Source organism: Nerophis lumbriciformis, linkage group LG02 (assembly GCF_033978685.3).
Source record: "Nerophis lumbriciformis linkage group LG02, RoL_Nlum_v2.1, whole genome shotgun sequence".
In the NCBI taxonomy this organism is placed as follows: domain Eukaryota; kingdom Metazoa; phylum Chordata; class Actinopteri; order Syngnathiformes; family Syngnathidae; genus Nerophis; species Nerophis lumbriciformis.
The window spans coordinates 72,710,001-72,717,155 of NC_084549.2; positions in this window are offsets into that span (position 1 = coordinate 72,710,001).

Here is a 7,155-nt window from a genome sequence, read left to right on the forward strand (position 1 = left end):
ATATTAAGAGAGAAATGTTTATTTGACAAGAATAAAGTCCAAATATGAAGAGAAAAAAAAATATTTTACAAAAATAAAGTCAAAATATTAAGAGAAAATTAATTATTTTACAAGAATAAAGTCCAAAAATTAAGAGAAAATATTTATTTTACAAGAATAAAGTCCAAATATTAAGAGACAAATATTTATTTGACAAGAATAAGGTTAAAAAATTAAGAGAAAAATATTAATTTTACAAGAATAAAGTTCAAAAATTAAGAGAAAAATATTAATTTTACAAGAATATAGTCCCCAAATTAAGAGAAACGTATGTATTTCACAAGAATAAAGTCCAAATATTAAGAGAAAAATATTTATTTTACAAGAATAAAGTCAAAATATTAGAAAAAATATTTATTTGACAAGAATAAAGTCAAAATATTGGGAGAAAAATATTTATTTGACAAGAAAAAAGTCCAAATTTTAAGAGAAAAATAATTATTTTACAAGAATAAAGTCCAAAGATTAAGAGAAAATATTTATTTGACAAGAATAAAGTCCAAATATTAAGATACAAATATTTATTTGACAAGAATAAAGTCCAAATATTAAGAGAGAAATATTTATTTGACAAGAATAAAGTTCAAAAATTGAGAGAAAAATATTAATTTTACAAGAATATAGTCCAAAAATTAAGAGAAACGTATGTATTTCACAAGAATAAAGTCCAAATATTAAGAGAAAAATATTTATTTGACAAGAATAAAGTCAAAATATTAAGAGAAAAATATTTATTTGATAAGAAAAAAGTCCAAATTTTAAGAGAAAAATAATTATTTTACAAGAATAAAGTCCAAAAATTAAGAGAAAATATTTATTTTACAAGAATAAAGTCCAAATATTAAGAGACAAATGTTTATTTGACAAGAATAAAGTCCAAATATTAAGAGACAAATATTTATTTGACATTAACAAAGTCCAAATATGAAGAGAAAAAAAAATATTTTACAAAAATAAAGTCAAAATATTAAGAGAAAAATAATTATTTTACAAGAATAAAGTCCAATTATTAAGATAAAAATATTTATTTTACAAGAATGAAGTCCAAATATTGAGAGAAAAAAAGTATTTGACAAGACAAAAGTCCAAATATTAAGAGTAAAATATTTATTTGACAAGAATAAAGTTCAAATATTGAGAGAAATGTATTTATTTGAAAAGAATAAAGTCCAAATACTAAGAGAAAAATATTTATTTGACAAGAATAAAGTCTAAATATTAAGAGAAAAATATTTATTTGACAAGAAAAAAAGTCTAAATATTAAGAGAAAAATATTTATTTGACAAGAATAACGTTCAAAAATTAAGAAGAAAATATTAATTTTACAAGAATATAGTCCAAAAATTAAGAGAAACGTATGTATTTCACAAGAAGAAAGTCCAAATATTAAGAGAAAAATATTTATTTGACAAGAATAAAGTCAAAATATTAAGAGAAAAATATTTATTTGACAAGAATAAAGTCAAAATATTGGGAGAAAAATATTTATTTGACAAGAAAAAAGTCCAAATTTTAAGAGAAAAATAATTATTTTACAAGAATAAAGTCCAAAAATTAAGAGAAAATATTTATTTTACAAGAATAAAGTCCAAATATTAAAATACAAATGTTTATTTGACAAGAACAAAGTCCAAATATTAAGAGAAAAATATTTATTTGACATTAACAAAGTCCAAATATGAAGAGAAAAAAAATTATTTTACAAAAATAAAGTCAAAATATTAAGAGAAAAGTAATTATTTTACAGGAATAAAGTCCAAAAATTAAGAGAAAATATTTATTTTACAAGAATAAAGTCCAATTATTAAGATAAAAATATTTATTTTACAAGAATGAAGTCCAAATATTGAGAGAAAAAAAGTATTTGACAAGACAAAAGTCCAAATATTAAGAGTAAAATATTTATTTGACAAGAATAAAGTTCAAATATTGAGAGAAATATATTTAATTGAAAAGAATAAAGTCCAAATATTAAGAGAAAAATATTTATTTGACAAGAATAAAGTCTAAATATTAAGAGAAAAATATTTATTTGACAAGAATAAAGTTCAAAAATTAAGAGAAAAATATTAATTTTACAAGAATATAGTCCCAAAATTAAGAGAAACGTATGTATTTCACAAGAATAAAGTCCAAATATTAAGAGAAAAATATTTATTTGACAAGAATAAAGTCAAAATATTAAGAGAAAAATATTTATTTGACAAGAATAAAGTCAAAATATTGGGAGAAAAATATTTATTTGACAAGAAAAAAGTCCAAATTGTAAGAGAAAAATAATTATTTTACAAGAATAAAGTCCAAAAATTAAGAGAAAATATTTATTTTACAAGAATAAAGTCCAAATATTAAAAGACAAATGTTTATTTGACAAGAACAAAGTCCAAATATTAAGAGAAAAATATTTATTTGACATTAACAAAGTCCAAATATGAAGAGAGAAAAAATTATTTTACAAAAATAAAGTCAAAATATTAAGAGAAAAGTAATTATTTTACAAGAATAAAGTCCAAAAATTAAGAGAAAATATTTATTTTACAAGAATAAAGTCCAATTATTAAGATAAAAATATTTATTTTACAAGAATGAAGTCCAAATATTGAGAGAAAAAAAGTATTTGACAAGACAAAAGTCCAAATATTAAGAGTAAAATATTTATTTGACAAGAATAAAGTCCAAGTATTGAGAGAAATATATTTATTTGAAAAAAATAAAGTCCAAATATTAAGAGAAAAATATTTATTTGACAAGAATAAAGTCTAAATATTAAGAGAAAAATATTTATTTGACAAGAATAAAGTTCAAAAATTAAGAGAAAAATATTAATTTTACAAGAATATAGTCCCAAAATTAAGAGAAACGTATGTATTTCACAAGAATAAAGTCCAAATATTAAGAGAAAAATATTTATTTTACAAGAATAAAGTCAAAATATTAAGAGAAAAATATTTATTTGACAAGAATAAAGTCAAAATATTAAGAGAAAAATATTTATTTGACAAGAATAAAGTCAAAATATTGAGAGACAAATATTTATTTGACAAGAAAAAAGTCAAAATTTTAAGAGAAAAATATTTATTTTACAAGAATAAAGTCAAAAAAATTAAGAGAAAATGTTTATTTTACAAGAATAAAGTCCAAATATTAAGAGACAAATGTTTATTTGACAAGAATAAAGTCCAAATATTAAGAGAAAAATATTTATTTGACATTAACAAAGTCCAAATATGAAGAGAAAAAAAATTATTTTACAAAAATAAAGTCAAAATATTAAGAGAAAAATAATTATTTTACAAGAATAAAGTCAAAATTTTAAGAGAAAAATATTTATTTGACAAGAATAAAGTCAAAATATTGAGAGAAAAATATTTATTTGACAAGAAAAAAGTCAAAATTTTAAGAGAAAAATATTTATTTTACAAGAATAAAGTCCAAAAAATTAAGAGAAAATGTTTATTTTACAAGAATAAAGTCCAAATATTAAGAGACAAATGTTTATTTGACAAGAATAAAGTCCAAATATTAAGAGAAAAATATTTATTTGACATTAACAAAGTCCAAATATGAAGAGAAAAAAAATTCTTTTACAAAAATAAAGTCCAAATATTAAGAGAAAAATAATTATTTTACAAGAATAAAGTCCAAAGATTAAGAGAAAATATTTATTTTACAAGAATAAAGTCCAATTATTAAGATAAAAATATTTATTTTACAAGAATGAAGTCCAAATATTGAGAGAAAAAAAGTATTTGACAAGACAAAAGTCCAAATATTAAGAGTAAAATATTTATTTGACAAGAATAAAGTTCAAATATTGAGAGAAATATATTTAATTGAAAAGAATAAAGTCCAAATATTAAGAGAAAAATATTTATTTGACAAGAATAAAGTCTAAATATTAAGAGAAAAATATTTATTTGACAAAAATAAAGTTCAAAAATTAAGAGAAAAATATTAATTTTACAAGAATATAGTCCAAAAATTAAGAGAAACGTATGTATTTCACAAGAATAAAGTCCAAATATTAAGAGAAAAATATTTATTTGACAAGAATAAAGTCAAAATATTGGGAGAAAAATATTTATTTGACAAGAATAAAGTCAAAATATTGGGAGAAAAATATTTATTTGACAAGAAAAAAGTCCAAATTTTAATAGAAAAATAATTATTTTACAAGAATAAAGTCCAAAAATTAAGAGAAAATATTTATTTTACAAGAATAAAGTCCAAATATTAAGAGACAAATGTTTATTTGACAAGAATAAAGTCCAAATATTAAGAGAAAAATATTTATTTGACATTAACAAAGTCCAAATATGAAGAGAAAAATAATTATTTTACAAGAATAAAGTCCAAAGATTAAGAGAAAATATTTATTTTACAAGAATAAAGTCCAATTATTAAGATAAAAATATTTATTTTACAAGAATGAAGTCCAAATATTGAGAGAAAAAAAGTATTTGACAAGACAAAAGTCCAAATATTAAGAGTAAAATATTTATTTGACAAGAATAAAGTCCAAATATTGAGAGAAATATATTTATTTGAAAATAATAAAGTCCAAATATTAAGAGAAAAATATTTATTTGACAAGAATAAATTCCAAATGTTAAGAGAAAAATATTTATTTGACAAGAATAAAGTTCAAAAATTAAGAGAAAAATATTAATTTTACAAGAATATAGTCCAAAAATTAAAAGAAACGTATGTATTTCACAAGAAGAAAGTCCAAATATTAAGAGAAAAATATTTATTTGACAAGAATAAAGTCAAAATATTAAGAGAAAAATATTTATTTGACAAGAATAAAGTCAAAATATTGGGAGAAAAATATTTATTTGACAAGACAAAAGTCCAAATTTTAAGAGAAAAATAATTATTTTACAAGAATAAAGTCCAAAAATTAAGAGAAAATATTTATTTTACAAGAATAAAGTCCAAATATTAAAAGACAAATGTTTATTTGACAAGAACAAAGTCCAAATATTAAGAGAAAAATATTTATTTGACATTAACAAAGTCCAAATATGAAGAGAAAAAAAAAATATTTTACAAAAATAAAGTCAAAATATTAAGAGAAAAGTAATTATTTTACAAGAATAAAGTCCAAAAATTAAGAGAAAATATTTATTTTACAAGAATAAAGTCCAATTATTAAGATAAAAATATTTATTTTACAAGAATGAAGTCCAAATATTGAGAGAAAAAAAGTATTTGACAAGACAAAAGTCCAAATATTAAGAGTAAAATATTTATTTGACAAGAATAAAGTTCAAATATTGAGAGAAATATATTTAATTGAAAAGAATAAAGTCCAAATATTAAGAGAAAAATATTTATTTGACAAGAATAAAGTCTAAATATTAAGAGAAAAATATTTATTTGACAAAAATAAAGTTCAAAAATTAAGAGAAAAATATTAATTTTACAAGAATATAGTCCAAAAATTAAGAGAAACGTATGTATTTCACAAGAATAAAGTCCAAATATTAAGAGACAAATGTTTATTTGACAAGAATAAAGTCCAAATATTAAGAGAAAAATATTTATTTGACATTAACAAAGTCCAAATATGAAGAGAAAAAAAATTATTTTACAAAAATAAAGTCAAAATATTAAGAGAAAAATAATTATTTTACAAGAATAAAGTCCAAAAATTAAGAGAAAATATTTATTTTACAAGAATAAAGTCCAATTATTAAGATAAAATTATTTATTTTACAAGAATGAAGTCCAAATATTGAGAGAAAAAAAAAATTGACAAGACAAAAGTCCAAATATTAAGAGTAAAATATTTATTTGACAAGAATAAAGTCCAAATATTGAGAGAAATATATTTATTTGAAAATAATAAAGTCCAAATATTAAGTGAAAAATATTTTTTTGACAAGAATAAAGTCTAAATATTAAGAGAAAAATATTTATTTGACAAGAATAATGTTCAAAAATTAAGAGAAAAATATTAATTTTACAAGAATATAGTCCAAAAATTAAGAGAAACGTATGTATTTCACAAGAATAAAGTCCAAATATTAAGAGAAAAATAATTATTTTATAAGAATAAAGTCCAAAAATTAAGAGAAAATATTTATTTTACAAGAATAAAGTCCAATTATTAAGATAAAATTATTTATTTTACAAGAATGAAGTCCAAATATTGAGAGAAAAAAAAAATTTGACAAGACAAAAGTCCAAATATTAAGATTAAAATATTTATTTGACAAGAATAAAGTCCAAATATTGAGAGAAATATATTTATTTGAAAATAATAAAGTCTAAATATTAAGTGAAAAATATTTATTTGACAAGAATAAAGTCTAAATATTAAGAGAAAAATATTTATTTGACAAGAATAAAGTTCAAAAATTAAGAGAAAAATATTAATTTTACAAGAATATAGTCCAAAAATTAAGAGAAACGTATGTATTTCACAAGAATAAAGTCCAAATATTAAGAGAAAAATATTTATTTGACAAGAATAAAGTCAAAATATTAAGAGAAAAATATTTATTTGACAAGAATAAAGTCAAAATATTGGGAGAAAAATATTTATTTGACAAGAAAAAAGTCCAAATTTTAAGAGAAAAATTATTATTTTACAAGAATAAAGTCCAAATATTAAGAGACAAATGTTTATTTGACAAGAATAAAGTCCAAATATTAAGAGAAAAATATTTATTTGACATTAACAAAGTCCAAATATGAAGAGAAAAAAAATTATTTTACAAAAATAAAGTCAAAATATTAAGAGAAAAATAATTATTTTATAGAATAAAGTCCAAAAATTAAGAGAAAATATTTATTTTACAAGAATAAAGTCCAAATATTAAGAGAAAAATATTTATTTTACAAGAATGAAGTCCAAATATTGAGAGAAAAAAAGTATTTGACAAGACAAAAGTCCAAATATTAAGAGTAAAATATTTATTTGACAAGAATAAAGTCCAAATATTGAGAGAAATATATTTATTTGAAAATAATAAAGTCCAAATATTAAGAGAAAAATATTTATTTGACAAGAATAAATTCCAAATGTTAAGAGAAAAATATTTATTTGACAAGAATAAAGTTCAAAAATTAAGAGAAAAATATTAATTTTACAAGAATATAGTCCA